This window comes from Pteropus vampyrus, unplaced genomic scaffold (genome assembly GCF_000151845.1).
Source record: "Pteropus vampyrus isolate Shadow unplaced genomic scaffold, Pvam_2.0 Scaffold127, whole genome shotgun sequence".
Classification (NCBI taxonomy): Eukaryota; Metazoa; Chordata; class Mammalia; order Chiroptera; family Pteropodidae; genus Pteropus; species Pteropus vampyrus.
In genome coordinates this window covers 1,887,907-1,896,068 of record NW_011888908.1, presented here as the reverse complement: position 1 = coordinate 1,896,068, position 8,162 = coordinate 1,887,907, and the positions used below count along the sequence as shown (strand labels likewise).

Below are 8,162 nucleotides of genomic sequence, written 5' to 3'. Positions count from 1 at the left end.
ATTTGCATTTAAAATTAAATTCAGACTTACAGGAAACTGATTCGTCTGAGGATTTAAATCTTTTGAGAAAATTTGTTCTGCAAGAATATCGGCTCGAGCTGTATTAAAATTAGTATTTCCAAATAATTTATTAAAAAATTATCCCAGTGTGGCCATAAACTGTAAGATACTCTTAGCAACTCCGGTGAGAATGGCATTAGAGAAGCCCTCTTAAAATTAAAAATTTTGAAAAATTATTTGTAATCTTAACATTTGCTAACTGCCATCCCTTCGATTATATTGACTGAAAATTATGTTTCTAAAAGAGTAAATGTGAGGACCTAATAAATGAATTTTCAGAAAAGCAAGTTAGAAAAATCTTAAGATCAGTCAAGCTATCACCTTAATAAAGCATTTTTCCTTATATTATTTAAAATTATGACCCAATTTTTTTGTGATTTGTAAATTTATGTTATTAATATATTACTATTACCCCATAGTCCATCTGATCAATCAATACAAAATATTTTAAAAGAAAAATGGATATTTTAGGGACTTGTAGTTTTTCCCTCTGCATTTCGCTGAGGGACCCCACATTTCATTTCTCATTGAGCCCCACGTCTTATGGAGCTGGCCCTGGTTAGTGCCTCTACTTCGGGTCTAAATTAAGCTGAGAAAAGTCATTTGGGGGGATCCTGCCTCGGGAAGAGGGCTTTGTCAAGCAAGAAACCAGCTAGTCAGGAATGACAGAATATCAGCACCCCACCCACCTTGCCGGCTGCCAAGCCACTAACCGTATTTGTTTTTTCTCTTGGGTTGGGTGGGCCCAGCAAGGTCTGAAAGAGGATCAGACTTACTGCATGAATCCTGCCCTTCTCAGGAAGGATCAGCAAACGCCAGAGGCCAGGGAGGTGCGACAAAGTGGAACCCGCTGTCCCCCAGCTCTGCGAGGTGTGGCTTCCCTAACTGCACATGCCTCTTGGCTTCGGCTGGGCTTTCTCAAGGGCCCTGGCACCTGCCTGCCTCCCTGAAGCTCCTTTTGTTCTTCCGTGCTTTCCTCCCACTCTTGTGTAATGCACAGGGTGGAGAAACTGCAAATATTTACCTTTCTCAAAGCGAGGGCCCAGGAAACCCTTATTGATATAAAAGGTGGGTCATTTAGTCTCATGCCGTGTTTGTGCTCACGAATGACCATGAGTGGTCCTAGAATTCTCCTCTGCAAACATCCTGAAAGGAGAGGAGGGAGTTGTTCTCAGCTGAGGCAGAATTTGAACCTGTAAATCAGAAAGCTCTCCCGCGAGACCTGGCAAAGATACATTCACCGTTAGTGTTCGGGTCTTCCTTTTTTATGCCCAAAGAATACCATGAACAAGTGCGTGTGTTAATGGCCAGTTTCCTAGAATAAATTTCCTTACGTCTCATTCCTGCCCAAAGATAGACCAGTAGGTCCCCTGGTAAAGGTGGTGGCTGCAGAAGGAAGAATGGCCGGTCTTACATTTCTGGAAAGAGCTCGTTAAGACACAATCTGTTAGTGTTTTGGGAATCGCTGAGGTTTAGAGGTGAAAAACCTGTGCCCGAGGCCGCCTTGTTGGCTGGAGGTGGAGCTGGGGCCTCCTGAGTCCTGATCCAGGGCTCACCTGCTCCTCCTCCACGCTGTTCCACGGCTGCCAAGACCAAAGGCACAGGAGTCCAAGAGCAGAATGCCGGTTCGTCCTGCGTGCGGCGACTCTTGGCCTGGAGCAGTCACAGCAGGGAATGGAAAGCAGAAGAGTCAGGACCAGGATGCAGCTGCTGGGGTTTGCGAGTGGAATGTTGGGGTCAGGTGGGACGGGCTGGGGGTCAGACTCTTGCTTCAGGCTAGGATTGGGGAAGGTAAGAAATGAGTGTGCGTGCCATTTTTGCATAAGAGAAGGCATCTGACGTTAGCATCCCAAGAAATTTCTGTGTGTGTGTGTGTGTGTGTGTGTGATACAGTTTAAGAGTGATACTTGTGGGATTATGCTGCTGGGCTCAGGTCCCAGCTTCATTCCTTACTGGTCATGCGCTCCAGACAAATTAAGTCATGTCGCATCTCTAGGCCTCAGATTCCGTAGTTACAAAGTAGGGAGAATTTTAGCAGTAACTTCACAGGGACATCGTGAGGATTCGCTGTGATTAACTATGCGAAGCACCTGGAATAGCGCCTGGCTGTGGATAGTGCCCCGTAAATGTGTGCTGTTATCACATCACACAGCATCTATGAGCCTTACTTTTTGGGCTGTTGATTTTCTGGGACGCCCGCCCACCAGGTATGCTCCTCACCTGCTGAACACAGAGCTCACACCCTCCCATGCAGACTGCACACCAGAACCTCTGTGCTTAGAGAGAACAAGCTCACTCATGGGCCCGCTCCTCTGTGGGGGGAGCCCTGTCCCCTCACCCCACCTCCAATCTGCCTCTGACAGGGGTCGACTTGCTCAGAGGTCTATCCCTGGCTTCTCTCCCCATCCCTAAGTGACAACAGTCTCCCCTTGATAAGACTCTTGTGTCTGAATTTCTCTATGAAACACGTGAGAGCTTAGAACAAATTCCTCACACTAGAATTTTTTTGTGTATAAAAAGTACTTTTTGCCGGAGTAGAACAAATTGCCACGTTGACTAGAAGATTTTCATTCATCCGCAGTATAAGGAAACCAACCTTGTTCCTTGTTTCTTCCTTCAAATAACCTCGCAGGCCTCCGGGGTTTCCTGGTACTCGGACTTTGGTGACGATAGCTGTTGAAATGTCTTTAATAATCCAGGCGGTTCTGAACGACGGGCACCCAGAGTCCAGCCCTACTGAGGCTCCAGAGGGAGGTGGAGCAGCAGAGGGTCAGAGGACCTGGGCCTCCGCGGCTTCAGGAAAGATCCTGGCTTGAGGCAAGGTCGAACTAATTAGCAGTCACGAAACCCAGAGGGGACAAAAGCCCCCGTCCAAAAATGGGAGCGAACTTTACGGCTGGAACAGCTGTCCCCTCTCGTCGGGCGCTGGGGCAGCAGGGGTCACTGTTTAGCCGTAGCTCACAGTGAGGAGCTGCTCCCACAGCCACCTGCCTGGACCAAGGCATTGGCGGCATCCAGTGGAAACCCTACGTTCAGGAAGCCCCCATCTCGGGCCCTAAAGGACTCGTCCCTCCCACTGACCATTGCTCTTGGCAGGGAACCCCGCAGGGGCGGGCTGCCCGTCCTCACTGGCCTCTGGACTCAGGGCAAGCTAGACAGGTGGATGGGGGAGGGCGTGAAGTGATCGTGGTGGCCAAGGCCTACCCTTATACTGCGATGTGGCTTCCCCCGAGGTGGCTGGCCAGGTCCCAGGCTAAGGGACCCTGACATTTGGAGTTGATAATTTCGTAAGATTGTTGCCTACCCTCTTACTCCCTGACTCACCCGCCCGCTCATTCCAGCACCGGATGAACATCTACCATGAGCCAGACCTGAGCTGAGTGACGGGGACACCGAGAGGAAGAGATAGAGCCTCTGTCTTCACACGGTTGGGTCTACTGGCAGGAAACCTCAGTGGTTAGGGAGTCGTGATGGTTATTGTATGTGTCAACTTAGCTAGGCTAAAGCATCCAGGTGTTTGCTCAAACCTTATTCTAGATGTTCCTATGAAGGTATTTTTTTAGGTAAGATTAACGTTTAAATCAGTAGACTCTGAGTAAAGCAGATTACCCTCCATAACACGGGTGAGCTTCATCCAATCAGTTGACGGTCATAATAGAAAAAAGACTGACCTCTAGATAAGACAGACTTCTGCCAGTGGACTGCCTTTGGATCTGACCTGCAGCATCAGCTCTTCCTGGGGTCCCCAGCCTGCTGGCTTACCCTGCAGTTTGCATTTGCCGGCCTCCAATTGGCACACTGACATGGGCCGATTCCTTAAAACAAATATCTCTCTTGCATTTTTTTCCCCTCTAGAGAACCCTAATACAAGAATCCAGTCTTTGTTTTACTGCCCTCTTGATGACTTTGGCATTTTAGTAAACAGCTTTTTTTTCCTGATGATAAAATACACACTGTAGAAAATATAAAAAATGTAAACAAATAGTTCCAAGAATGCCACCGTGAGCATCTTTCTGAAAGCCCTTCTTTATGCACATATTGGCATGTATACTCAACAAAACTGGGTTTTTATCTTGTCTTTCTTTTTTAAATAACATTAATGGTAAGCATTTTAAAAATGTCATTAAAATATACAGAGAGATGTTCAGGGCCTGCCCACCGGTCTGTTTTTGTTGGAAATTTAGGTTGTTTCCTATTTTCTCCTATTATAAATAGCTCTGCAAGGAAAGTTTTTGTCCATAAATCTACGCCTCTGATTATTTCCTTAGGGAAGATTCCTGGAAGGGGAATTACGGAGAGAGCTCTGGCCTCATAAATGAGAGAATTATGAAAAATGGAGGGGAAAATGCAATAAATTCATGAATTGGGTTGCTTGACTCATTTCAACTGAGAAAATAAGAAACACCTGACCTCCTCCAGGGCGGACCTCGTGGACGCGGGCGTCCCACAGGGGGGCCGTGGGGCGTGGCGGACCCGACGAGCAGCCGGAGCGTGGGTCCCGTGCTCACTCCGTTTCTCTGTATGGCCAGGAGCGCCTGTGCGAGGCTCTGAGGTGTTTTGTCCCCAGTTCCAGTTCTTCATGCAAAGTGGAGACACAGTAAGTGTCCTGCCTCCTTCGTACGAGGCGGTGCCGAGCCACCTGGCGTGTGTGAACGGCCCCCTGGCGCACCTGGCCTTTCTTCCTTCTTTAAGAGCTGGGTGGGATGTGGCTTCTTCCGTGAAGTCCTTTTGAACTTGCCAGGGATAAATCACTTTCTAGCACTTTTTCCGAGCTCTTTTTGTAGCTTAATAATCTTGAATTATAATGATTCGTTCGCACTCCTGTTCCTCCAGTGGCCTGTGAGTCTTATTCATCTTTTCTTGCCACTGGTGCTTAGTACGGCGCGAGGCATGCAGAAGGTGCCTAATTAATGTCGAGTGCTAAATGAACATTATGTCATCCATGAGCATTTATTAAGCACCAATGATATGTCTCTGAACTCGAGGCGCTCATGCTACAGTCGAACAAATGTAAGAAAGATTCAAGGTCGCATTTGCTAAGGGTGCAAGACACCGTGGGAGCGCGGAGCATCACAGGGAGCCGGCGCTGAGGGCCGTGGTGGTCAGGGAAGGCTTCTGGGACCAGATTTGGGCCTCTGAGAAACGTCGGCTTTAAATAAGGGAAGACTGAAAAGATGTTATCCAGGAAAGGGGAGCTGCGTCAGCAAAGGCGGCCCAGTGTGTGAATACGGAGAGCGCGTGGCACCAGGGACTCCGCGAACACTTGCTGAGCGAGTGAGGAAAGGTGGCAGCACAGCACCACACGATCTGACGAGCGGGCCGAGCGGGCCCTCGCAAAGGGACCGTCAGTTTTGTCAATGCAAAAATATCACGTTGTCCAATAAATGTTAGTGGAGTGTCTAATGACCTCATCATTTCCCAAAAGCCAGGTATGACACCGTTGAGCTAGATTTCCTTGGTGCTGCGCGTACACTGCTGGCCCGCGTGTTCCACCCACCTCCTTGCGTGCCCTGCCTGGATCTTCGGCAGACCAGGGACGGCGGATTTGGCTCTGCCGTCCTTCTGCTTAACTCTCTGTTTCTTCAGACAAGATTTTTTTTAAAGCCACTCTGTCCATTCTACTCTGTTCTGGCCAACACTTGTTTAGAAGTCATATTGTTGGCCAAAGACCAGGAATCAGGAGTTGAAGGGTTTATCACAAAATCACCAGTAAATTGCCAAGTCATCACGTCAGACAATATATTTTGCCTCTTGGCATCTTATTTCAGGTAAGATTTTAACTTGTCTTTAAAACTGATGGGTCACAGAGTGACTTTTTCCTGCCACCAAAAAAAAAAAAAAAAGATTTGAGCCAAATAGTTGAGTTCTTTTGCGCATCTGACAAGTCCAGAACAGTGTAGTCTGTAGTCGTAGGTTGACTCCTTTGTCGCCGGAGATACAAAGCCCTTCTCGTCTTCTCTGCATCCTCCCCTCAGATGTGGCTGCCGTCTCCGCGTCCAGGATTCCTGTGGCGGTTTCGGCTGTCTCAGCCGCTTGCCAAACAGCAGGATGGGGGAAGGAAAGAAACAGGGGGTGACTCCTCCGTATTATGGAACTCTCTGGAAATCCCACGAATGCTCTCATTTACCTATCGGTGGCCCAGAACTTAGTCACGCGGCCACACCAAACTGGACGGGGAACGAGAGATGTCATCCTGTGGCCAGGCCCCCGCACCCAGCTAAAACCCGGGGCTCGGGTCGAGAAATGTTTGATGGGCAACCAACACACTCCCCCGCAAACAGGATTTCACCCATCGGGACCTTCCAATCCCGTCAGAAGCAAAGCAACGATCCGAATGAATGGAAGAGACATACGAACATGTCGTCCACTGGAAAAAACGCCATCTGTGTTCTGGATCCTAGGCTCTCCTGTTTCAGAGGTGCTGAATCAGAGGTTTACAGCCTCTAGGGAGAGGGCTTATGTTTCTAGTACTCTAGCCTAAATATGTAAAATATAAAATATATGTGTTTATTTATTTAAATAGGTAGGATACTGAGTAATGTCTGAATAGGCATCTTTTGTTTTGCAAATGTTAACAATTATTTATGTTTTTCAGATTCAATCATTGCAACCTTATTTACTGTGAAATATACATATAGGGAACACGTATAAAGCGAAGCGTAAACGTTACTTTCCAATACCGCTTGCGAGCGCTTCTACGTGACTGTTTAACGCGAGTTTCTCTCGAGGTCTGTGAGGAAGGAAAAGGAGCCTCTGGCACCGTCTCTCATGCTCCATCAGTGAGGAAACGGGGCGGGTGACGTTCCCAAGGTTCGCGGCCCAAGGTGACGTTCCCAAGGTTCGCGCCACCGGAGCCCGTGTGCCTTACCCACTGCTGCCTCTTTCAGAGACTGCAGAAATCCTGCGACATCCGGCTGAGACCGAAAGACGTGAGTTGAACGTTCTGAAAAATTATTGGTTAGTAAAAATGAACAGAAAGTAGTAGTAGTCGCTATAGATATTTAAACGTGAGCTATGCCGACAGCCGTGGAGTAAATGCAGCACGAAGGTCCCCTTGACATAAACAGCGTCTAGCGAGAGGGATGTGCGAAACTGCTCTCATGGACTTAAGATTTTACTATAAATGAAATAAAGGCGGGGGAAGAGGACACATCTTTGGCAACCCTTTCTCCTTGTCACTATTTTTGGTTCCCCGTCTAAAGAAAGTTTTAAAGATTTCCTTGTAAGGACAAGAGAAAAAAAATCATGCCGTGACCTCATGGCCTCCGTGGCAGCCACCGTGAGTGAATATTCTCCTCCGGCAGTTGGAGACAATTGGTAGCAGACTGTGAAATCTTCCCACCCACCTCACATGGCACACACTGATGAATCGGTTCAACAATCTCAAAAAGTGGTCTCTGGGAATCATTAGCCTCTATCTTTCAGCCATGGAATGCCCCCCGGGACTCAGATAAAGGGTGCAGCCCTTTCTTCCTTAAGGAGGCATTGGAGCCGAGCCCTCGTGCGAGATGTGTGGTGATATGTCTGTGGTTCTCATAAACGCTTTCATTCCTGGAATTTCTTCTGGACGGTGGGTGGAAAGGAGAGAAGCAGTAAAGAGAACGTCTCGCTCCCATGCGTTCGGGGATCGGTTATAAAGGCATGAGCGAGTGGCTGAGCAATGAGGAATCATGACTTTTCTCTCATGAAGGAATGTCGAGCTTACCCAGTTCACTTATTTATTAAATACGCACTTAAATAATGTTTATCGAGTGCCAGGTAGGGACTCTGCAAATACTAACTCATTTAATCCTGCTAACGACCCTCTAAGGGAGGTTACTATTTTACTAGTGAGGAAACTGAGGCACACGAGGGGTCATGAACTGACCCAAGGTCACAGAGCTTGGAAGCGGACCCAGGGCCCAGGCCTACCATGCATGCTCTCATCTTCCTAAAGTCCAGGAAGAAGTTCTATTTGAAGAGAACGGCTGATGATAAGCTATTTATTCGGCGCGGTGCCTTTTCTAGTACATCACTAAAAAGAAAACTCCATTTCTCTCTCTACCGCGGCTGCTACTTCTGGTTTGTTTCCCGCACTGACCACAGGGCAAGGTGTGGGGGGG

The 8,162-nt window shown here is 47.9% G+C and overlaps 2 long non-coding RNA genes across 3 annotated transcripts in view; both read right to left on the bottom strand.

The window, feature by feature from the left end:
- LOC111744105 overlaps positions 1-2,877 on the bottom strand; it is a 7,619-nt gene extending 4,742 nt beyond the window's left edge. The window contains exons 1-3 of the long non-coding RNA XR_002782009.1: positions 2,657-2,877; positions 1,617-1,836; positions 1,085-1,206 (exon numbers count right to left, since the gene is read on the bottom strand). This is a non-coding gene — a long non-coding RNA (uncharacterized LOC111744105). The remainder of the gene's footprint in view (positions 1-1,084; positions 1,207-1,616; positions 1,837-2,656) is intronic.
- Positions 2,878-5,950: 3,073 nt separating this feature from the next.
- Positions 5,951-8,162, bottom strand: part of LOC111744107 — a 5,553-nt gene continuing 3,341 nt past the window's right edge. Inside the window, exons 4-5 of one of the 2 annotated variants that reach the window (XR_002782012.1) lie at positions 6,929-7,003; positions 5,951-6,092 (exon numbers count right to left, since the gene is read on the bottom strand). This is a non-coding gene — a long non-coding RNA (uncharacterized LOC111744107). Of the gene's footprint in view, positions 6,093-6,318; positions 7,004-8,162 lie in introns of those variants that run through there. The other variant, XR_002782010.1, reaches the window with a different exon arrangement.